This window comes from Rhipicephalus microplus, unplaced genomic scaffold (assembly GCF_043290135.1).
Source record: "Rhipicephalus microplus isolate Deutch F79 unplaced genomic scaffold, USDA_Rmic scaffold_13, whole genome shotgun sequence".
NCBI lineage: Eukaryota > Metazoa > Arthropoda > Arachnida > Ixodida > Ixodidae > Rhipicephalus > Rhipicephalus microplus.
The window spans coordinates 15,601,574-15,623,443 of NW_027464586.1; the positions used below are offsets into that span (position 1 = coordinate 15,601,574).

Sequence of the window (21,870 nt, forward strand, 5' to 3'; positions counted from 1 at the left end):
GGGCTTGCATGTCACGCTTGATAACGTCCCAAGTTGTCTCGCCGTTGCCAAAAATCTCTGTCAGGTACCACTTGAACGCTTCCCCTTCAAAGGATTCGTTGAAGTGACTGACCCGATCGCGGAGAGTCCATGACGCCTCGGCTGCCTTCGTGTCGAAAAGAAGAAGCCACTTGTCGATGGGGACGTCTTCTGGTGTTCCCTTGAACTTCTGTATGTTGAGCGGAGGCTTTGGCTTAGCCATGGCACGTTGATGAGGTCGATCCTGTCGGCTTGTGTGACGCTACAAAATGAAGACACGTCGTGGTCCAGATACCATGCGTTTATTCTAATGCACGCGCAATTCCTCATCGTCGGCTTCTCTTAGAATCACCTTGTTAATGCATCACACTGGTCAAGTCGTATTCTTTCAGCAATACCTCGGCGTTGTTGCGTGGAAGACCAGAGAAGATGGGTGGGTCGCCCTGCCGGGCGTTGACGATCCGCGCAGAAATGGTTTGCTGGACAGGAATGCTGGATGTTCCGGGCAGCGGTTCTTGAGCCATGACAGCGCACGGGGGAAGCAAGCGGCGACCCGAACGAAGCTCCAGGGGAACGCGACGTCGGAGAGGACTTGGGGATTGAAGCAGCCTGCACCAGTCTGTAAGACAGTAGCAGCGTTGTAGTCTCGATGGCGTTTATCAGGCCGAATTACCTGATTAACGCTTCAAACTAAAACGACGTTTTTCGGTTTTTCGTGATGATGATTATATACAGATGAAGAAGATGATGGTCAAACATTGTGAATATTTTTATTAATATATATATATATATATATATATATATATATATATATATATATATATATATATATATATATATATATATAAGGTATGGGATATGGCACAACGGGAGCGTTGTCAACAAGGATAAATATATTTATTTCCCAACAGTTTCGGGAGGGGTCCTCCCTTCAGCAGGGGATGAGTTAGACAACTCATCCCCTGATGAAGGGAGGACCCCTCCCGAGATCTAACAGAATAATATTTTTGAGATCTAACGGAAAATAACGCCAAGGAAAGGATAGGGGAATATATTAGACGAATATGTAATGTAAATATGAAGAAAAGTGGGTGAAAAGATAACTTGCCATAGGCAGGATCCGAACCTGCGACCTTCGAATGCGCGTTCGATGCTCTACCGCTGAGCTACCACGACAGCTATCCCCCAGCCACTTTATAAGTTTTATATAAAAATTAATCGCGGGAGTGTAAGTCAGCGCGGCCAGTAGCAATGGCGGCAAGTGTGGCACACTCTTTTGAGCATGTTTGGCGTAACGTTGATTGATATGTGGGGTTCAACGTCCCAAAACCACCATATGATTATGAGAGACGCCGTAGTGGAGGGCTCCGGAAATTTCGACCACCTTGGGTTCTTTAACGTGCACCCAAATCTTGGCGTAACCTAGCACGTGAACTTGTTACGAGTGGGCAGCTGACCAATAGTCCCTCGTATACAATCTAAAGGCACTAAGTCTGCCAGTACGAGACCCTCGTTTAATGAATAAATAAAGAAGTGTATACCTAAGGGCTCATTTTTTCATGTTTCACGAGATTGCTCGCGAGAGCTGCCATCAATGTAAGGCTGCCCGCCTTTTGGAGCGCACCTAATCGTACCGGTGCGAATTGCCGACGCTATACCGCGTGCGGCAGCTTGATTGATTGATTTGTGGGGTTTAACGTCCCAAAACCACCACTTGATTATGAGAGACGCCGTAGTGGAGGGCTCCGGAAATTTTGACCACCTGGGGTTCTTTAACGTGCACCCAAATCTGAGTACACGGGCCTACAACATTTCCGCCTCCATCGGAAATGCAGCCGCCGCAGCCGGGAATCGAACCCGCGACCTGCGGGTCAGCAGCCGAGTACCTTAGCCACTAGACCACCGCGGCGGGGCGTGCGGCAGCTTGCGAAAGAATTTAAAAGAGCTGGAAATGGCTGGCAAGCCATAATGGTTCGCAGTACAAATTTACTACAACATGAAAGACACGTTTAATCTACGTGCACGTTTTCATATACAGAAAGTGCCAAAACCACACGCAAATGACTCGTGCGCGTGTTTGTTTCGGTGTTCCAGAATAAACGTGACTGCGCTATCTAGCCAAGTAGCGTGAACTTATCCTGATACCGGAACAAGACCGCACTGTGCATTTCATAGTCCGAAAAGAGCAAAGTACGTAAACGACATCAATATGTACATTACGTAATAAAACATTCTTATTTTTTCATGATGCGTTTTATTTGTTTTTCACGTAGCCTGTATAAAAATGCATTTGTAGTGACTTCTATTCGAGCCACTAGGCACTACCATGGAACATTGGGGAATAATGTTTACAGGAGATGCTTCAGAATTAAAATAAGAAGTTTTAATATCTTTTCAGCAACTCATTTAGGATAAATAGGAAGCTTTATAACTTTCAAAAAATCAGGTTATTAGCATTCAGTATAAAGGAAAAGGTCCCGGAGTCGCAGACTAATTGGGCCCTCGTTACACGATAAACATGGAGAACAATTGGACGTTTTCATTAACAAGAAGAGAGAAAAATACTAAATGTAAACTGTGGAAGTAGTAGTTAGGAAAAATTTGGTTTGTTTTGTTTTATGGCCCAAATGATCTTGGCTCATACCCCCAAGGGGATTGGCCACACTGTACTTTTTAACGTAAGTTGTATTACAATACTCGGTAAAAGAGAGAAAAACACATACGAACAAGACAAGAAAGAACGTAATAAAAATTAAAAGAAATAAATTGAAAGGACAAAAGGGTTTGACAAACCACATAGTAAAAATAGCAAAAAAGTAGGAGGGGACAGAGAATCAAATTTATCTAGTCGTACCACGAGCAACGTATCCATCTGGTTGCCTGAATAAATTTATGTAGCGCTGACAGAATAGCACTGCGGCCCGCATGCAATTGACCGGCTCCAAACAATAAAAAGTTGGATGTAATAAATGCCGATTCCAGCATAGCAATGAGGTGCCCGAGAATCATTCGGCGGAGTGAGGTACAACGGTGGCATGTGAGAAAAAAGTGCTCTATTGTTTCCGGTTCATTGAAACTTTACATAGGTTAGTTAAGGAGAATCCAGATTTGTGAACATAATAGTTTAACTGAAGAACTTTACAAAGAAAACTTGTATGGGTCACCTGATATCGACACACATCGACGGCAACGGCATTTTGCATCGTTTCATGTGAACTCCAAGTGCTGAAGCTTTTAAGAATGTATAAGCAGTGCTTCGTTGTTTTTTAATACTAACAGGCGTTTGAGTAATTCTTCAGTAATAAAAGAAAACAGTAGAGCTGGTAGTACCACCAGCAAATTTATATGCGCTGATGCGAACGAGTCAGCTGTTTCATTTCGTATATTTCAAGCATTCTCGTGGACCCGAAAAAACCGAACTTCTGACAAGCTACGTACCACGAAAGATCAAAGTATTCTCAGAAGAGGAGACTTCTTGGAGGACGTCAAATGCATACAAAAAGACAAGGCATGCGGAATAAAAATAGCTTTTAATTGGTGACAACCTGATTTTCAAGAAGCCAGTGTATTGCCAGGAATTCTGTGAGCAACTAGGCGAGATGTGAAGCAGTCGAAGCACAAAAGACCAAATAAGCTCATGACAAAAAGGCCTACTCCTGCGTTTTGAAGATTTTGCGTTCAATCTTTCGAAATTATTATGAAAGAAGAAATCTTGCGAACTTTTGGAAGATAAGAGAGTGTTTCCCATTGTTTATAAGTATTCTAAAATGTTTTGGGAGCTGCGTAAAGAAAACGGCACTTGTATAACTGATTGATAAATATTTTTAGGTATTTGACAAGTGAGCTTATTCTCAGTGATTCTGAAACAGACAGTGAGTTTTATATGAAAAAGCACTAAAACGAGCGTTTTGTTTCCGTTTTAGGTTTGGATTTTTGGCAAGGTAACTTTTTGTGTGAAGCAAAAGTAGTGTTATTAGGGTTAAAAAGAGAAGTGATCATAGAAATAGGACATCTATTATTGTTATGCCAAATAACCAAATTAGATGATATTTAGCTGTATTACGCACTTCAAGAACATTGTACGCGGAGAACAACTGTATGAAAGTGCTGTTATGTGAAGTAGAAGTTACTTTCATGATTTATTTGCTCTTAATTGTCTCTAACGGTGTGAGGTGAGTGTTGCATTACCCCAGAAAGTTGTAGAGTTGTTGATATGCGAGATAATAAATGCGGAATTACTGAAAGGAAAATGCAGTGTGAAAAAAAGGGACGAGATCGAATGAGCATGCTCATAGTAAAGCGGTAAGCATAACGACAAAAAAGTGGAAAAATAAATGTGATTATTAACTTATTTGGTACATTTCCTCGTACAAACAGAGTATTATTCTACCTGTTAAGGCAGACAACACATTTCAAACACAAGACAACACTTTGTTTCCTGTGCTTAGCTGTTTCTGGTGGTGTGTGTGCCTTGTGTAACAGCGATTAAATTCTCAGCAGTAACAGAAAGGACATTAATAAAAGTATTCATCATTATCATCATTGTTATCATCAGTCTAACTATACCCAATGCAGAACAAAGGCTTCTCATACTTTCTACACTCAAATCAGTTTCGTGTTTCCACCTGCTTGGTTACACCTATCAGTCTTTGTCACACTTATCATTCTTCTTCCTCTAACTTCCAAATCTCATCAGGCCACCTGACGTTCTGCCTACTTCTTGCACGCTTGCCTTCTCTTGGTATCCAGTCTGTCAAACTTGATTAATAGCGCTTATCTTGCTTTCGGGCTATGTGGCTAGCCCATGACCATGTCTTATTCATTTCGACTACCGTGTCCTAACAACCCCGTCTACTCAGATTTGCCCCCACGTTAATGAACTCCAGGTAGTTTGAATTTCCGGAGCCCTCCACTGCGGCGTCTTTTGTAATCCTATAGAAGTTTTGAAACGTTAAACCCCACACAACAATCAAATAAATCAATCATGTCCTAACACCCCCGTGTTTCCTGCTACACTGCGCTCTCTGTATTTCCCTTTGGTTACAGCTACCATTTCCTTTTGCATTGCTCACCGCGTCGTCCTCTATCTAATTTGAACACTCTTTATGACCCTCGAGGTTTCTGCTACATATGTATATGCTCTTGAGATACAGCTCTTTTGTATTTTCCTTTTGACAGATAGTGACAGTCTAACATTCACGATTTCAGAAGGCCTGCCGAGTGTGCTCCACCTCAATCTTGTTCATTTGAGTTACTTTGTGCTCATCGTTCGGCTCCGTGGTTAAGACCTGTCCTAAGTATATTGCCAAGTTCCTTCCTTGAAGTTTTGTTATGGAGCCCCGCCACGGTGGTCTAGTGGCTAAGGTACTCGGCTGCTGACCCCCTGGTAGCGGGATCAAATCCCGGCTACGGCGGCTGTATTTTCGATGGAAGCGGAAATATAGACCCGTGTGGTCCGATTTGGGTCAAAGATAAAGAACTCTAGATAATCAAAACTTCGGAGGTCTCCACTACGGCGTCTCTAATCATCGTATCATAGCTTTGTGATGCTGAACCCCACAAATCAATCAAATCAAGTTTTGTTTTGGCCTTGTTACACAAAGTTCAGCGCAAACCACGCCACTGGGCCCCGCCGCGGTGGTCTAGTGGCTAAGGTACTCGGCTGCTGACCCGCACGTCGCGGGTTCAAATCCCGGCTGCGGCGGCTGCATTTCCGATGGAGGCGGAAATGTTGTAGGCCCGTGTGCTCAGATTTGGGTGCACGTTAAAGAACCCCAGGTGGTCAAAATTTCTGGAGCCCTCCACTACGGCGTCTCTCATAATCATATGGTGGTTTTGGGACGTTAAACCCCACATATCAATCAAACCACGCCACTGGTGTTCGAGAAGCTGCGAGGTCGTAGTAGATATTTTCATAAGATTACGCCCACTTCGTGAACATTACAGATTATTCTGGAACCTATGTCGCTGCTGACAATAACGCTAGAATATTCGATGGCAAGGGTATTACTGCCGACATGCTTCCCCGATTGTCAGTTAATCGACAGCCGATGCTCCGTTCGCTGCTATCAGTTAAAGACTGCAATCCGACTTTCCGTTTACTGGGCACAGCTTCGTCGAACTAAATAGTTTATTATTCGATTGGCAGTGTGCTCCATTCGTCCACGTCACGGCCCCGTGACACCTGATGAAGGTGCTTCCCGACCCATGTACGAACACCTCCCTTCAGCCGTTCCGAGTCTACACCGTCAAAGAGACATTGACGCCAACGCTCAGTGGTGAGCCAGCCGCCGGCAGCAAGAGCTCCTGCCAGAGTTCGGGCCTCTACCTGACTCAACTTGGAAGACTAAAACCCTGAGCTCGACCACTGCGACGATGATAGCTCCTGTACCACCTGTACCCATCCTGCTCCAGAAGACCAAGGAGCCTCACACTTTCCCGAGATCATCGTTTGAAGACCCGGAAATCTGGCTGGAGACCTATGATAGAGTCAACCACTTGAATAGCAGGGTCACTGAAAAAAACTGCGCCACGTCTACTTTTACCAAGACGGCGCGAAAACATGGATGGATCACTTTGGCAGCAGTGGTTGCCGCTCAAGGACTGCCCTAACTATCCTCTGTAAATTTGTACAGATCTAGAGTGCGTCTGATTCCCGGCGACATCTTGTGTGACGCTACTATCAAGAAGCACACGTGTAAGCAGGCTACCGAAGTATCGTCATCGCAGCGACGCTAGTGCAGGGAGCGCTGCCTATGTAAACAACTGCCGTGCAGCGGTGGTCATCACTTTGGCAGCAGTGGTTGCGGCTTAAGGACTGCCCTAACTGTCTTATGTATGTCTGTACAAATCTCAAGTGCGTCCGATTCCCGGCGACATCTTGTGTGACGCTACTATCAAGAAGCACACGTGTAAGCAGGCAACCCAAATATCGTCATCGCAGCGACGCCAGTGCAGGGATCGCTGCCTATATAGACGACTGCCCTGAAGCGGTGGTCATCACTTTGGCAGCAGTCGTTGCGGCTTAAGCACTGCCCTGACTATCTTCTGTATATTTGTACAAGTTAGGGCCATTAAAAATTTTCTATATAGCTCATATGTTCCCGCCTCTACCTATGCTGCCATTTTTCTTGTGCCTTGTGTGTATTGATCTGTGTAATTTTGCAAGATGCCAACCAATTCCGAGTTGTCAAAAGAGCTTGACCTTCTCCGTTCTAAAGTCGCAGAAATGCGCCAAAGTCCCAGTGTATTTAATGAATTGTACGAGTCTATAAAAACAAAAAGCGAGAGCTTTTTCCAAGAAAACAAATTCTTGAAAGACGAAAACGGGGTTTTGTTTGAGAGTAACAAGAGCCTCAAAGAACGAGTAGCTGACCTTGAGCAGTATTCGCACAAAAATAATGTAGAAATTAAATGCATCCCGAAAACTGAAGGCGAAAGTTGTTTGGAAATTATGCAGGCTTTGGGGGACAAGATAGGATGCCCAGTCAATGCTGGTGACATTGGCATTGTTCACCGCGTACCTGCGATCAAGGAACAAATATTATAGCGCACTTCTGCTCGCGAACAAAAAAGGCTCACTTCACTTCCAAAGCTCGCCAGCCAAGGCTCACAACAACTGCAATAGGGCTAAAACAAAAGCCAGCAACTCCTATAATTGTGAATGATCACCTCACACCCGAGAACAAGCGACTCTTCGCGCAGGCGCTAGAACTTAAGAAGGCTAAGGGTTGGAAGTATTTTGTGGTCTGATAACTGTACTATTAAGGCCTGAAAGTGTGGAAATACTCGTGTTTATCGCATACCAAGTCTGCATGATCTGTCAGTATTCAAGTAGGAAAATATATACGTTCCGTGTTTGAATAAATAACTTCTCAATCATCATGGATAAACCTGTCTTTACTCTCGATAAAGCGAAAACTCAGATTAAGAAAGATCAACACACATTATTCTTATTTAATTTAAACATACGAAGTGTTCGTAAGCATCTTGATGATCTCACTGCTCTTCTTTGTGTTTTGGATCATGCCTTTTCTTTTGTATGCCTATCTGAAACGTGGTTAACATCGCATGACAGAAATTTATACGGTCATTCTGGTTGCCCGCCAGAATATTGTCACCAAAAAGGTTATCGTAGCAGTAGTTCAGCCATATTAGTAAAATCATCATTGTCATATAAACGCCGTCGTGACCTTGCTTTTCATCACTGTCTGTTCGAATCAGTATAATTAGAAGTTGACAGTAACAGCCTGCAGCTTCCTTCTAAGCGTAACATCATAATTGCGTGCATCTATCGTTCACCCTAATCTCCATATATTGAGTTCTGTAAGGAATTTGAGCAGTTATTGAATATACTATACTAGTTTATGAAAACAAAGATATGGTTTTATGTGGTGATATTAACATCCACATCATCGACCCTAACAACCAATCATGTTCCGAGTACTTACGCACTTACCGTAGCTGCGGTCTCTCATCACTAAATTCTGTCCCAACTACAAGTCAGATAGGTGGCCCCAACGCTTAAATTGACCATCTGCTTTCTGGCTTGCCTGCAGATCTTAGCACAGCTGGAATAGTGGAATATGCTGCAACAGACCATTACACTTCTCTTTTTTGGATAGATCATTCATCACAATTTTGGTCAAACAATTTATAAGAACTATTGATTGATATGTGGGGTTTAACGTCCCAAAACCACTATATGATTATGAGAGACGCCGTAGTGGAGGGCTTCGGAAATTTAGACCACCAGATTTGTAAGAACTATGTTTGACTCCAAGAAATTTATACGTACGTTTCGTGCGATCGACTGGACTAACGTGCTTGAAGAACAATGCGGCGTTAAAGTTTTTGAATGTTTTTTTAAATATCAGAATGCTCTCATTTATGCACAAGTAACAAAACCATCACTCGATGCTTTAGATCACCAAGAAAGCCTGGGATCAGTGAATGTTTATTGCGATCTATTAAAAACAGAGATAATCGTCGTAAGTAGCTTAAAGCCCATCTCTTTATTAAAGCTTTGCGGTCACGCTTTAACATGTGCTCAAATATTCTAACGGCCACTTTAAAGGATACCAAGCGTATGTACTACAAAAATAAAATAAAAAGAAACGGAAGCGACACTAGACGGAACTGGCAGGTAATTAAGAAATTCTTGAACATCAGTACATTAAGAAACCGCATATCGTGTGAAAATCACAATTATGCTATCATTGTCAAGAGTCCGACGGAATTCCGTCTGGTTGGGGACTAACATAGTTCAAAATAACAAAAACGCCAACCAAGGTGAAATACACAAAACTTAAAAAGTTTTGTGTATAAAATAACAAAATAAAATAACAAAAAACGCCGACCCTGGTCAGCGTTTTTGTTATTTTGCACCATGTTTGTCCCTGACCAGACGGGATTCTGTCAGACTCTTGACTATATAAACCTTCGCAAGGCGTTGGCCACTCCTTCATCCAGCAAGTTCGGCGTTACGTCGCACTCTCCTGCAAGGTGGCTTCCTTCAAGTGCCACTTGAAGAAAAAAGGACTTTTTATGTTGTGTGTATTTCACCCTTGTCGGCGTTTTTGCTATTTTGCACTCTGCTATCATTGCAGAACCTGAAGATAACGTTAATGCTTTCAGTGATCATTTCAGCTTCACAGACAGTGATCAGGGTAATTCGACGCCACTCACTTTTAAGCACTGTCATCCTTCTTTCTACTTATTTCCAACAACACCGGAAGAAGTATACACTGTCATCAACTTTCTTAAATCAACTGGTTCAGGTCTTGATCCTCTAAACCCCTCAAGCATTAAACTTGTTTGCAAAAGATGTCGCCTACGTTAGCACATGTAATAAACAAATTATTTAAAGATGGGATCTTTCGTAACAGACTCAAAACTGGTAAAATAATCCCAATTTTTTAAACGGTTGACCACAAGTGCATGAGTAATTATCGTCCTATCTGAGTTTTGCCTTTCCTCAGCAATGTGATAGAAAAATGATTACACAATCGCCTAAGTAAATACTTGTTCAAATTTAATTTTTTAACTTGTGACCAATTCAGTTTTCGCGAAAATTATTAGTTTTGTTGAAAGGGTTAAACTAGCCATCGACCAAGGTCTTTTTGTCGGACCTCTCTTCATTGACTTCACCAAAGCATTTTATTTCTACGATCATCGCATTCTTTTAAACAAACTTGAAGGTTATGGCATTTCTGAACCACCTTTAGAAATAATTCGTAATCATTCAAAGTTAAAAGGGGAAGATTGATTGATTGATTTGTGGGGTTTAACGTCCCAAAACCACCATATGATAATGAGAGACGCCGTAGTTCAGGACTCCGGAAATTTTGACCACCTGGGGTGCTTTAACGTGCACCCAAATCTGAGCACACGGGCCTACGACATTTCCGCCTCCATTGGAAATGCAGCCGCCACAGCCGGAATTCGAACCCGCAACGTGCGGGTCGGCAGCCGAGTACCTTGGCCACTAGACCAGTGCGGCGGGGCTTTAAAAGGGTAAGAGCGCACTGAATATGAACACACACACACACACACACACACACACACACACACACACACACACACACACACACACACACACACACAACACAGCGCTAATCTAATCTCAACAGTTTATTTTTGTGATCACAACACTACTTATAGGGCACAACTCCTGCGCAGAAGTAACCGCAACATTACTGCGCATCATAACGAGCACCAAGGAAATCGAATATGTTCTTCGTCAGCGCGATAGAAGGCATACTAACACACCTGTCGCCCAACTTTTCAATCTCTCCTGCATCTATTATTTCGCGTGTAAGCTGATTCCTATTTCTTGACAAAACCCCGCACGTGTCAAACAGGGGCATGCAGCCACACTTTTTAGAATGTATTGCTAAGAATCCACCTTCCCCCCTTTTTTATATTGTAATTATGCTCACGTAGCCGGTCATTCAAGCAACGACCGGTTACTCCGACGTAGCAGCGTCCGCAAGATAGAGAGAATAAACATTTATTAATAACAAATGTACACTGAGCCTTCTTTGGGTGGGGCCCTCAGTCCAGGGCTCCATTGCCTTGCGCGACCCTACAAGCCCGCTGGACCAGCTGCTGCTGTTCCTGCCGGCGTAAGCTGAGCAGTGCAGACTCCCAAGAGGAAGGGGTGGGATTGGGAATGGGAGGAACGCCCTGTGGGGCAGAGCAATCCCACGTGGAGTGGTACATCGTTGGTACGGATCGACAGAAGGGGCAGTAGGAGGGGAAGAGAGTCGGATGAAAGTGATTTAGCATATAAAGGCAAGGAATTGAATTGGTCTGTAGTTGCCGCCAAGCGACAGCATCTGCTGTGTTAAGTGGAGGATGAGGGGGAGGATACGTATAACGGCTCTGTCGATAGTACTGCAGCGTAGCGTTGTAGTTTAGTGGTTCTGTCGATGCGTCGTCTCGATTGGACAGCTCTTCCAATGGAGCCCGGCCGGTCAGCTCTCGGGCAACCGCATAAACGCGTTCATTACCATGGAGAGAGGCGTGTCCAGGAGTCCAGACGATACGCACAGGACGTAATGCGGACGGTGAGACAGAAGAGAGGATATTGTGTGTATGTGCAGCCACAAGTCCTTGAGCGAAAGCACGGCAAGCAGCTTGTGAATGTGTTACAATAGTGACAGGGGAGTCATGCGACAGTGTCGTAGCGTGAACAATCGCCAGAGCGAGAGCTCCCTCCTCTGCCAGACCACTGTCTGTAGTGCGAAGTGTGGCAGACGCCACAAGGGCGTCTGTGTCATCTGTCACGGCTAAACACATGGCTGACTTCTCTGGGTAGCGTGCTGCATCAGTGTAAAGTACTTGTAAGTCTGATGTACCATCACCGAAAACGCGTGTCATAGCCTGAACTCGGGCACGTCGACGACCGGCGTGGCGGGAGGGATTCATATTGCGTGGAATCGGAGGCATTTTGATGAGTGCGCGGACAGTAGAAGCAAGTTTATGTCGCGGTACTTGTGCGGGTTTTTGAGGAATCGGGTAGCCAAGACGAGACAGGATGGCGCAGCCCTGACGGGTCTGCCTGAGTCGTTAGAGATGACTGTTGTGCTGGGCCTCGATGAGTTCGGTTATGGTGTTGTGGACTCCTAATTGAAGGAGGCGTTGTGTAGATGCGTGTGGAGGCAAACTGATAGCCGCCTTCACAGCCGTCCGTAGAAGGATGTCCATCTTTTTTATTTGAGCTAGAGTGAGATTGTGAAAGGGAAGATGATAGGTGAGCCGACTAACTATGAATGCTTGTACTAAGCGGAGGATATCCTTCTCACAGAGGCCTCTCCTGCGATTTGTGATGCGTTGGATCATGTGTGTAATTTTAGTTATCTGCTGAGCCAGAAGGTGTGTAGTGTGCGAGGCCTTGCCGTCGGACTGAAGGTAGAGGCCTAAAATGCGAATTCGTGGTACCAGAGGGATAGGATGGCCATTAAGAAACAGCGAAATGTCAGGAGAATCAGCAGTTTTGCGGCGCCGCTTGTATACCAATAACAACTCTGACTTATCCACTGAGCACGTAAGGCTGCCGGCAGCGGCATAGTCTTGTACCACAGACACAGCTTCCTGTAGGGCGTCTTGAATGGTTCCGTCTGATCCTTTGGTCGCCCAAATTGTAATGTCATCTGCATAGATGGCATGCTGGATGTTGGGAACCTGTTGTAATAGGGAAGGGAGTTTAGCAATAGCCACGTTGAACAAAGTGGGCGAGAGAACTGAGCCCTGTGGTGTTCCTCTGCCTGCGAGACGAATGACGTCCGAACGGAGGTCTCCAATCCCAATAGTGGCCGTGCACCACGAATGGCACCATGAGGTTTCTGGACCTTCGCCTGTCGTTCGAGTGCAATCATACTAGTTGGCATTATGAACCTCGTGCAAGTAAACCCCTTCTTCCCTACCACTCAGCACATTCCAAATTAGTTAAGAGGGCGATTACGAAGCTTTGCTTCCAGAATGCCGTAGTGAAGTCGTGTCACCATATGGTCCAATTCAGTTTCGATCAGCGAAGGAACAGGTTGCTGGATGCCGGGTTTCCCCAGGCTTTGCTTGTCTCTGTAGTTGAATGTATCTTGAGGGACAGCAAAAACAAAAAGCGAAATGCGGTGTGGTTATTTGAGCAAGGGAATCGCACAAGGGTGTTTGTTACCTTACGTGCACGCGGTTTCACAGAATCTCAAAAAGATTGTCCAGCGGGCCAAATTGCACGTGCTCTTTTCAGCGCCAAACAAGTTTTAAAGGTTGTGCAAGATTACGGCGAGAAATGCAAACGAAAATCGGGGGTGAAAAAACTAATCGCAAAAGTAAGTTTGTTGAGTGCGCTGAGTGTGTCGTGTATTGCTTGCTGCTATCTTGCGGTCGCTGCGACATCGGAGTAACCGGTCGTTGCTTGAATGACCGGCTACATGAGCATAATTACAATATAAAAAAGGGGGGCAGGTGGATTCTTAGCAATACATTGTAAAAAGTGTGGTTGCATGCCCCTGTTTGACACGTGTGGGGTTTTGTCAAGAAATAGGAATCAGCTTACACGCGAGATAATAGAGGCAGGAGAGATTGAACTGTTGAGTGACAGGTGTGTTGTATGCCTTCTATCGCGCTGACGAAGAAAGAACTTGATTTCCTTGGTGTCCATTGTGATGTGTAGTAATGTTGCGGTTACTTCTGCGCAGGAGTAGTGCTCATCGTTGAGCCCTATAAGTAGTGTTGTGATCACAAAAATAAACTGTTGAAAGTAGCGCTATGTGTGTGTTTGTGTGTCCTTTCTTTGTGTATCGTATTGAGTGCGATCTTACCCTTCTTAAACATGGAATACCAAGATGCCCACCTTCCCACTTTGGTTATTTAAAAGACGGAGATTACAGAGTCTAAATTGAGGGTGTTCTCATCAAAAACTATAAACGTAGCTCTTCCACAAGGATCAATACTTGGACCACTTTTGTTCCTGATAGTCATGAATGATTTGCCACAAGTATTAGCCCATCCACAATGTCTACGTTATGCTGCTGACACCACCATCTTAGTATCCGATAACAATCCTGGCTTATTGCAGAATAAACTGAACACTGACGCTGAAGAAAACGATGTCATCTGCGTAGGCTAGCAGTTTCATTTTCTCTGCTTCATATCTATATCCTATAATACCAAAATAAGTAGCACACAAAAAAGTAAAGGCCAAAGCCGACAATACTGACGCACTGATGAATATACCTCCAATAAATCGAAAGCGTGCGATTCACAATTAACCTTGTTGTGCACATTTTATAACATAGTAATATGCTATGGTATGGCATCCCATAACTAGAGATATCTGAGCAGTCGAAAAAAAAGTCATGTTTTACCTTCTCAAAAGTGAATTGAAGTGGAAGATTGGGCCAGTTGGTGATACAGCATCTAAGTGTAATACACGGTAGAAAAGACGGACGTGAACAAAAGACAAGGACAAAAGCCTTAGAAAGATCAATCTGAAGAAGAGCTACCTGTTTCATGCTATCATCAGTGCACTCAAGGACTGATCGCGCTACGTATCCATGTAGCGTCCGTATACAATGACCTCTTATTCCACATGTTTTATGGGCGCCTAACACTTAGTAAGCAGTGTTTGCTACCTCTTCGTGAGGACTTCTGCAGATATCTTATAATCAACGTTACATAAAAATATGGGCCTATATCCAGTTGCTTTTTTTTAAACTTCACTATTTGTGCTTGTCGGTATCAAAGTAGTATGGGCCTGATAAAAGAAAGGAGGAAGTTCCCCAAGTTAATAGGCTTCTTTAAACATTGCTTAAAGAAAAGGAACGAGAAGTTCTTGGAACGGCATGTAAAATTCCGCGCCAAGGTAATCTGGTCCTGAAGTTTTGTTTCTCTGCAAATTTCTGATTGCAATCCTAATTTATTCCTTAATTATCGATCCATCATAAGTGAGGCGATCATCTTCCTGTAAACGCGGCATTAAAGGGATGAATTGTTCAGCTTTTCTTTCATAGTAATCCGTAGGCTCAGCCGTGGAGAGGAGGCTTTTGTAATTATCCTCAAAAGTGGCTGGTAATTGCTGTGTGTCTGTGTATGCGGAGCCATTGAACTCAATTTGTAATATATACTTGGAGAGTGCGTACCGCTTTTCATCCACAAGAGCTCTTTTTGTTGGTTCATCTTCAGTAAAACGAATAACACAAGAACGAATCATTGCTCCTCTGTTGGCCTCTGTCTTATGTTTCTGTATTTGTGCCCGAACTATATTTTATCCCCGCACTGCCCCGGCTATTGGCTTTCAAAAGCATGAAGCTTATTAAGTAAATCATTAGGATAACGTTTTTCATCTTTGTTTTATTTATATAACTCTAATGAGAAGTGATCTATTCATTACCTTTTTCTTTGAAGATTTCTCATTGAGCAGAAATTGGCAGCTATAGATGTTGGGTTACCACGTTCAGCAATTCTTTGACTATTTTAGCAAGAGATCCCTCTTGCAGAAGCTGTGCGTTTACCTCCGTAAGTCTCGATTTTTTTTTTAATCTTCAGAAATTTACTAAGACACGAAGAAACTGCCACTAAACAATGATCTGTGAAAAACATACGTTTTATATTATAGCTGTGAAAGTGGGACCATAGGTTTATAGAGACATAGACGCGATCAAACTGAGCATGAGAGACGGCATGAAAATGCGTAAACTTCATTCAGGCAGGCGCATGCTCTCCCACATCTATCATTTTAGGGTCATTCATCTTATGTTGAAGTAAAGCGGCACTCCCGTAGTAGCGGTTTGTTAAATATGAGTGATTACTAGGGTTACAAACGCAATAGCTCCCCCTAACGCAATCAAATGTCTATCTTTGTTTAGCAACGAAGCTAAGGACAAAAAGAAAGCCTTCCTTTCATTCATAACTGAAGAAACATAAACACAAACAAACCTCAAACTTTCTGAATTAACAAAGATGTCAAAGCAAGTAAGACGGCCTTCCCCATCAATTAGCAGCGACACCAATGAGTGACCCCACTGCTTTTCAACTAATAAGAAGACCCGCGGAAGCACCACGTGCGTAACTATTGTACAGATAACAATCCAAAAAACTTTTTAGGGCAGAGCTTATATCTCGAGCTGACAAAATCTTTATTTCTTGCAACGCTACAACATCAACGTCTTGTTGCCTAAGCACGTGGTTTAACTGCCGCTGACGCCTTACATTTCTTACGTCACGTACGTTTAGGGCTGCTGCACACAGGAGGAAGGTAAGCGAAGTAGCCATTTTGCTTACCCAATGTTTTTGTTGATCCCACTTTGCCACTGGCAAACTTGTTGATTTTCCTTCCTTGCACATTTTTGTGGCACTTCTTGAGCACGTTTGCATATGTGGCGCATTCCTTCATCACTCCCAAAGTACACAACACGCTGCCCACATGAGGACGCGTGTTCTGCTACATCCGACGCAGCCACCCTTGCTTCGGCACTCTCCGACGCAGGGTGTTTTCTTGGCTGGCAGCTATCTACAGCATCTTCTAGAACTTCTTTATCAGGGGGCTTTCCCTGTGGTTTTTCTGAGCCACGTGCGCTTACAGCATCTTGTTCCCGGGTGTCATCATATGCGCTTTTAGCAGCGTCATTGTGATTGTTTGGCATGGGCTTGATGTCCAATTGTTTACTTTCTGTGTTTCCACCCACTGCTTTTACGGATGCATCGCCTTGCCGCGGTGGTCTAGTGGCTTAGGTACTCGGCTGCTGACCCGCAGGTCGTGGGATCAAAACCCGGCTGCGGCGGCTGCATTTCTGATGGAAGCGGAAATGTTGTAGACCGGTGTGCTCAGAGTTGGGTGCACGTTGAAGAACCCCAGTTGGTAAAAATTTCCGGAGCCCGCTACTACAACGTCTCTCATAAGCATATTGCGGTTTCGCGATGTTGAATCTCACATATTATTAAATCAGTCAAGACGCATCGATGACCTCTGGGGCATATATTAGATGGTTGACATGAGGATTTTCTGTGCTAGACGGCCCAGAACGCAGCTCGCTTTCGAAGGTCGACACGCAAACATCCGACAGGTGAACAAAGCGGTGCACTGCAAGCACAGCGGTGTTTTGCACTGTCGACGAACGTGTCTCACTCGCTTGCAACGAAGACAGTACAGAGGCCTACCAGGAATGAGCACTAGGCACTGGTAACCAAAGATGGTGATAATATAATATGTGGTATTGAGCTGACATTGACGCCATTTTCGAGCTCTAAGGTCACATCTTGGTTTGTTGTCATTCATTGCTATGTACCAGAAAATCTTCATTTCTCTCTCTCTCTCTCCCTATCAACTTCACGAGTCGATAAGATTGAAACGCCTCTTCCACACGTCTAGTTTCCAAGTGAGGCGGAAGTCATAGAAGTTTAGGCTTACTATCCTTAGTCTCAGGATCTAACACCATGCACTTACGCTCTCTCACACTATGCTCACCACGGGCGACAAGTTTCTGCTTTGCAATTCTTCTTGCACAGGCAACCATTTATACGCGGCTCATTTTCCTATTACTTTTTTTTTTTGCAATTCTACTTGCACACGTAACCATTAACACGTGGCTTACCTGCAATGTCCGCAGTAGTCAGTACTTCAAGAAGAGCGTGACAGAAATCTGGGGCCCGGAATGGTCTACCACCCAATCCGCATGAAGGAAAACGAATTTCAAAACGTCATTACCGGTTGGTAGACATGGTAAAATGACTTTTTAGCTTGCATCTTCATTAGAAAACGGGGTGCATGGTTCTCGGCTTGTGGCTGATACGCTGTTCCCAGCGGAGAGAATTTTCGAACGCAGCCGTTCAGTGCAAGCTATTTATATCTACCACACACCAATGTTGGCAGGCATCTCATGAAAAAGAACTATCGCGCTTTCGACATCATCAAGTTGACGCAATGAGCGCCCAACACTGTTTCCATTTCGAAAGCAGCCAAAAATATATGAGAACTTTTAGCTGGCCGTATTTTGCGTGCCGCTCCGCTCAGCCAGTTTGAGTCGCGCCCCTGCGCATGCAGGCGCCGAGCGTTTAAGCGGACCGTTGTAGCGAGCGAAGGATCACGTGACACAAGGAAAAACGACCGAAATGACAGCCTCTTGTGCCGCAAGTCCGCGCTGCTCGGTAAAAGCAGTGGTTGTTCAGCAGACACGCTAGCGCTGATGGCACTGCAGGACACACAATGATCTGTGCTCTAAGGCCAAATCTTCGTGAAGTCGTCGCACCCAAATTGATCAAGAAACCGCACATGTTGCGTGCATTTACACGATACAACCAATAGCTGACACTTCAGACCACAAAAGAGTGTCTCGATTTGCTGTTTTGACACTTTCGCCAATGGCTCTTCGCGATTCTTCGAAAGCAAGCGATTTCACCTAACATTAGAAACAATTTAGTTTTATTGCGAAAGCAGTTATATGAACATTCTCGGCAAGATTTCGCCGCCGGGCGTCAATTTCATGCATCATATGTGTATACGTATCTATATATATTGTCACGAGGTTGTGATACACGCAGCACTTGAGAGGAAGCACGCAGGAGTCAGGGCGGTGTCAGGCGAACTGTTTATTGGGCGAACTTGTGCCCAGCAAAACAGGGCCAAACACAACTCACAGCAACAGCGGCGTGAACAGTCGTCAGCCGACGGAAAAAAAGGACTCCCCAGTGGCGCACTGCGCCGGCTTTTATACACGCGTCGTAACGCGTTCCAGAGTGGCATACAAGATAAACGCGGCCTGCGTTGCGCTTAACAGAAAGTGATAGCGGCTTCCTTCGTAAACCAAAAGAACCGCACGTGTCAGTCTTTTATACACGCGTCATAACGCGTTCCAGAGTGGCATACAAGATAAACGCGGCCTGCGTTGCGCTTAACAGAAAGTGATAGCGGCTTTCTTCGTAAACCAAAAGAACCGCACGTGTCACTACCCCCCTCTGAAAAAGCATCGTCCTGATGCTAAAGACAGAACATAAAAGAGAGTACATGCAATAAATTACATTAACAATGCGTCACAGCTAATCAGCGCGCGTAATAAGGTTTAAGTCGCACCACGTGTACGACTTCGGGTCGTGCACGGCGTCGTTGGGATGACGTTAAGCCATCGGGCACGACCTCATAGTCCAGTTCACCACGACGTCGGACTACCTTGTAGGGTCCAAAGTAGCGTCGCAGGAGCTTCTCAGACAATCCCCGTCGTCGTATCGGCGTCCAGACCCAGACAAGGTCGACGGGTTGGTATTCGGTGTGGTGTCGTCGAAGGTTGTAGTGGCGCCTGTCGACCGTCTGTTGGCTCTTGATACGCAGGCGGGCTAGCTGTCGAGCTTCTTAAGCGCGATCCAGGTAGCTGGCGACGTCGAGGTCTTCTTCGTCGGTGCCGACCGGTAGCATGGCGTCAAGCGTCGTTGTTGGGCTCCGTCCGTAGACGAGCTTGTATGGAGCAAACTGCGTCGTTTCCTGCACGGCCGTGTTGTACGCGAAGGTTACATACGGGAGTATGGCGTCCCACGTCTTGTGCTCGACGTCCACGTACATGGCCAGCATGTCGGCGATGGTCTTATTTAGACGCTCGGTGAGGCCATTCGTCTGTGGGTGGTACGCGGTGGTTCGGCGGTGGCTTGTCTGACTGTACCTCAAGATCGCTTGCGTTAGGTCAGCCGTAAAGGCCGTACCTCTGTCGGTGATGAGGACCTCGGGGGCTCCGTGGCGGAGGACGATGTTCTCAATGAAGAACTTCGTCGCAAAAGACCCACTGATGAGAGAATAATTGGCTCCAGTATCGACGAGAGGAGTGACGACGTGGTCGTTGAATATTACGTCGAGGTCACTAATTCATCGTTGTGCGTTGCGGTTGGGTCGTGGTGTGGGGTCGCCGCTACATCTATTTGCTTTACTGCTTCCACATTGCGTCGGGCCATCTTCGTGATGCGAAGGTTCAACGTCAAGGCCCTTTTCGTCTTGCGGCCGGTGCTTGCGATTTTGTTGCGTCGTCGTCGTCAGCGGCGGCGGAGGATCTTGGGTCGTGCTGCAACCACTTCTCCATTGGTTGCCGCCCTTTTTTCCGGAGTATGGGCTCGGGGAACAGCCGCGAGCAGGACCGGTGTACTGACGGCGTTGCGGTGACATGTAGCAGCCTGGCGACGGGGAACAGTAAGGTCGTCGGGGTGACCACTGTGCTACTGCAAAGTAGTCGGCTGATATCTTTATGTCGTTCACCCCGCTGTGGACGGCGCGTTCATGTCGAAACCGCGTAGCCCCACTTGTCGGTACTGGCAGCGGCGGTAGGTGTGGCCAGCTTCTCCGAAGTGGTAGCATAGCGGGCGAATGTCGAGAGCACGCCAAACGTCGGTTTTTCTGGCGTGTATCGCTTGCCGGCTGGTAGGCGATATGACGACACTGGAGGCCTCGATGTTGTCTCGCGGCAAAATGGCAGTGATGCGGCGTGTCGGCGGGGTCCTAGATGTGAGACCTGACGTTGGGATGCTGCAGCATAGCTTGTGGCTGGCACCTTTGTCTTTGGTAGCTGGAACGCACAGGGATTGTTGGATCTCCCGGCGTATAACTTCCATTATGGAGTTCACTTGAGGCTGCGCTGAAGGTAGTACTTTCCGCATTTCCTCTTGCACGATTGCTCGAATCGTCTCACGCCGGTCAGTGGTTCCCAGTGCTTATATCTCGGCGCAGCTTTAGCCGGGAAGCTGCAGTTGTATTGCCGTGTTCACACCTCGAGCGTCTTCTCTAGTGTGGATGCTTCCGGGGCGAATTCAGCGACTGTCTTTCGCAGTTTTCTGATCAGCCTCGCCGCGGTGGTCTAGTAACTAAGGTACTCGGCTGCTCATCCGCAGGTCACGGCATCAAATTGCGGCCGCGGCGGCTGCATTGCCTATGGAGGCGGAAATGTTATAGGCCCGTGTGCTTAGATTTGGGTGCGCGTCAAAGAACCCTCATTGGTCGAAATTTCCAGAGCCCTCCTTTACGGCGTCTCTCATATTCATTTGGTGGTTTTGGGACGTTGCATTCCACATATCAATCAATCAATCATCAGGTTTCTGATCAGTCCAGCGAAACGTTCTTGCTTTACATCCCTCAAAAGGAAGCTCAGTTTCCTTTCCTGGGTCATGTTGGGGTCGGTGTGACGGAACAGCCGGCTCATTTTTTTTCACAAAGATGTTCACGTCTTCGTTGGGAAGTTGAACACGTGTGTCCGAGGCTTTAGCGGCACGTTCTTTGCAAACGATGCTCGTAAGGTGCTCAGAAACGTCGCCCGGGTAAACATTCAAGGTTCGTAGGGTGGGTTCCCGGTTGGCAAACCATGTTTTTGTGGCGTCTTCTAGGTAATAGTAGACGTGGCGCAGTTTTCTTCAATGTCCCGGCTGTTCAAGGCGGCGACTCTTTCGTAGATCTTCAGCCAGATTTCGGGGTCTTCGAACGATGATCCCCGGGAAGTGGGAGACTCCTTAGGCTGCTGGAGCAAGATGGGTACAGGTGGTGCAGGAACTGTCGTCGTCACAGTTGCCGAGCTGAGGGTTTTAGTCTTCCGGGTCTGGTCAGGTAGAGGTCCGAACTCTGGCGGGAGCCCTTGCTGCCGGTGGCTGGCTTACTGCTTAGCGTTGGCATCAATGTCCCTTGACGGTGTGGACGTGGCACGGAGGCGTTGGGTACATGGGCCGGGAAGCACCTCCACCAGATGTCACAGGGCCATGATATGGACGATTGAAGCACACTGCCAGTCGAATAATAAATCAACTGTTTATTTGGGCCAACCTGTGCCCTGTAAACGGAAAGTCAGATTGCAGTCTTGCCCTAATAGCAGCGAACGGAGCATTGGCCATTGA

The 21,870-nt window shown here is 45.8% G+C and overlaps 1 long non-coding RNA gene across 1 annotated transcript; it reads right to left on the reverse strand.

The window, feature by feature from the left end:
• Positions 1-226: 226 nt before the first annotated feature.
• LOC142783967 (uncharacterized) lies at positions 227-17,925 on the reverse strand. Its single transcript, XR_012888540.1, has 2 exons — positions 17,613-17,925; positions 227-637 (listed from the first exon to the last, which is right to left on the reverse strand). It is a non-coding gene; the product is annotated as an uncharacterized LOC142783967 (long non-coding RNA).
• Between the last annotated feature and the right edge of the window lie 3,945 nt (positions 17,926-21,870).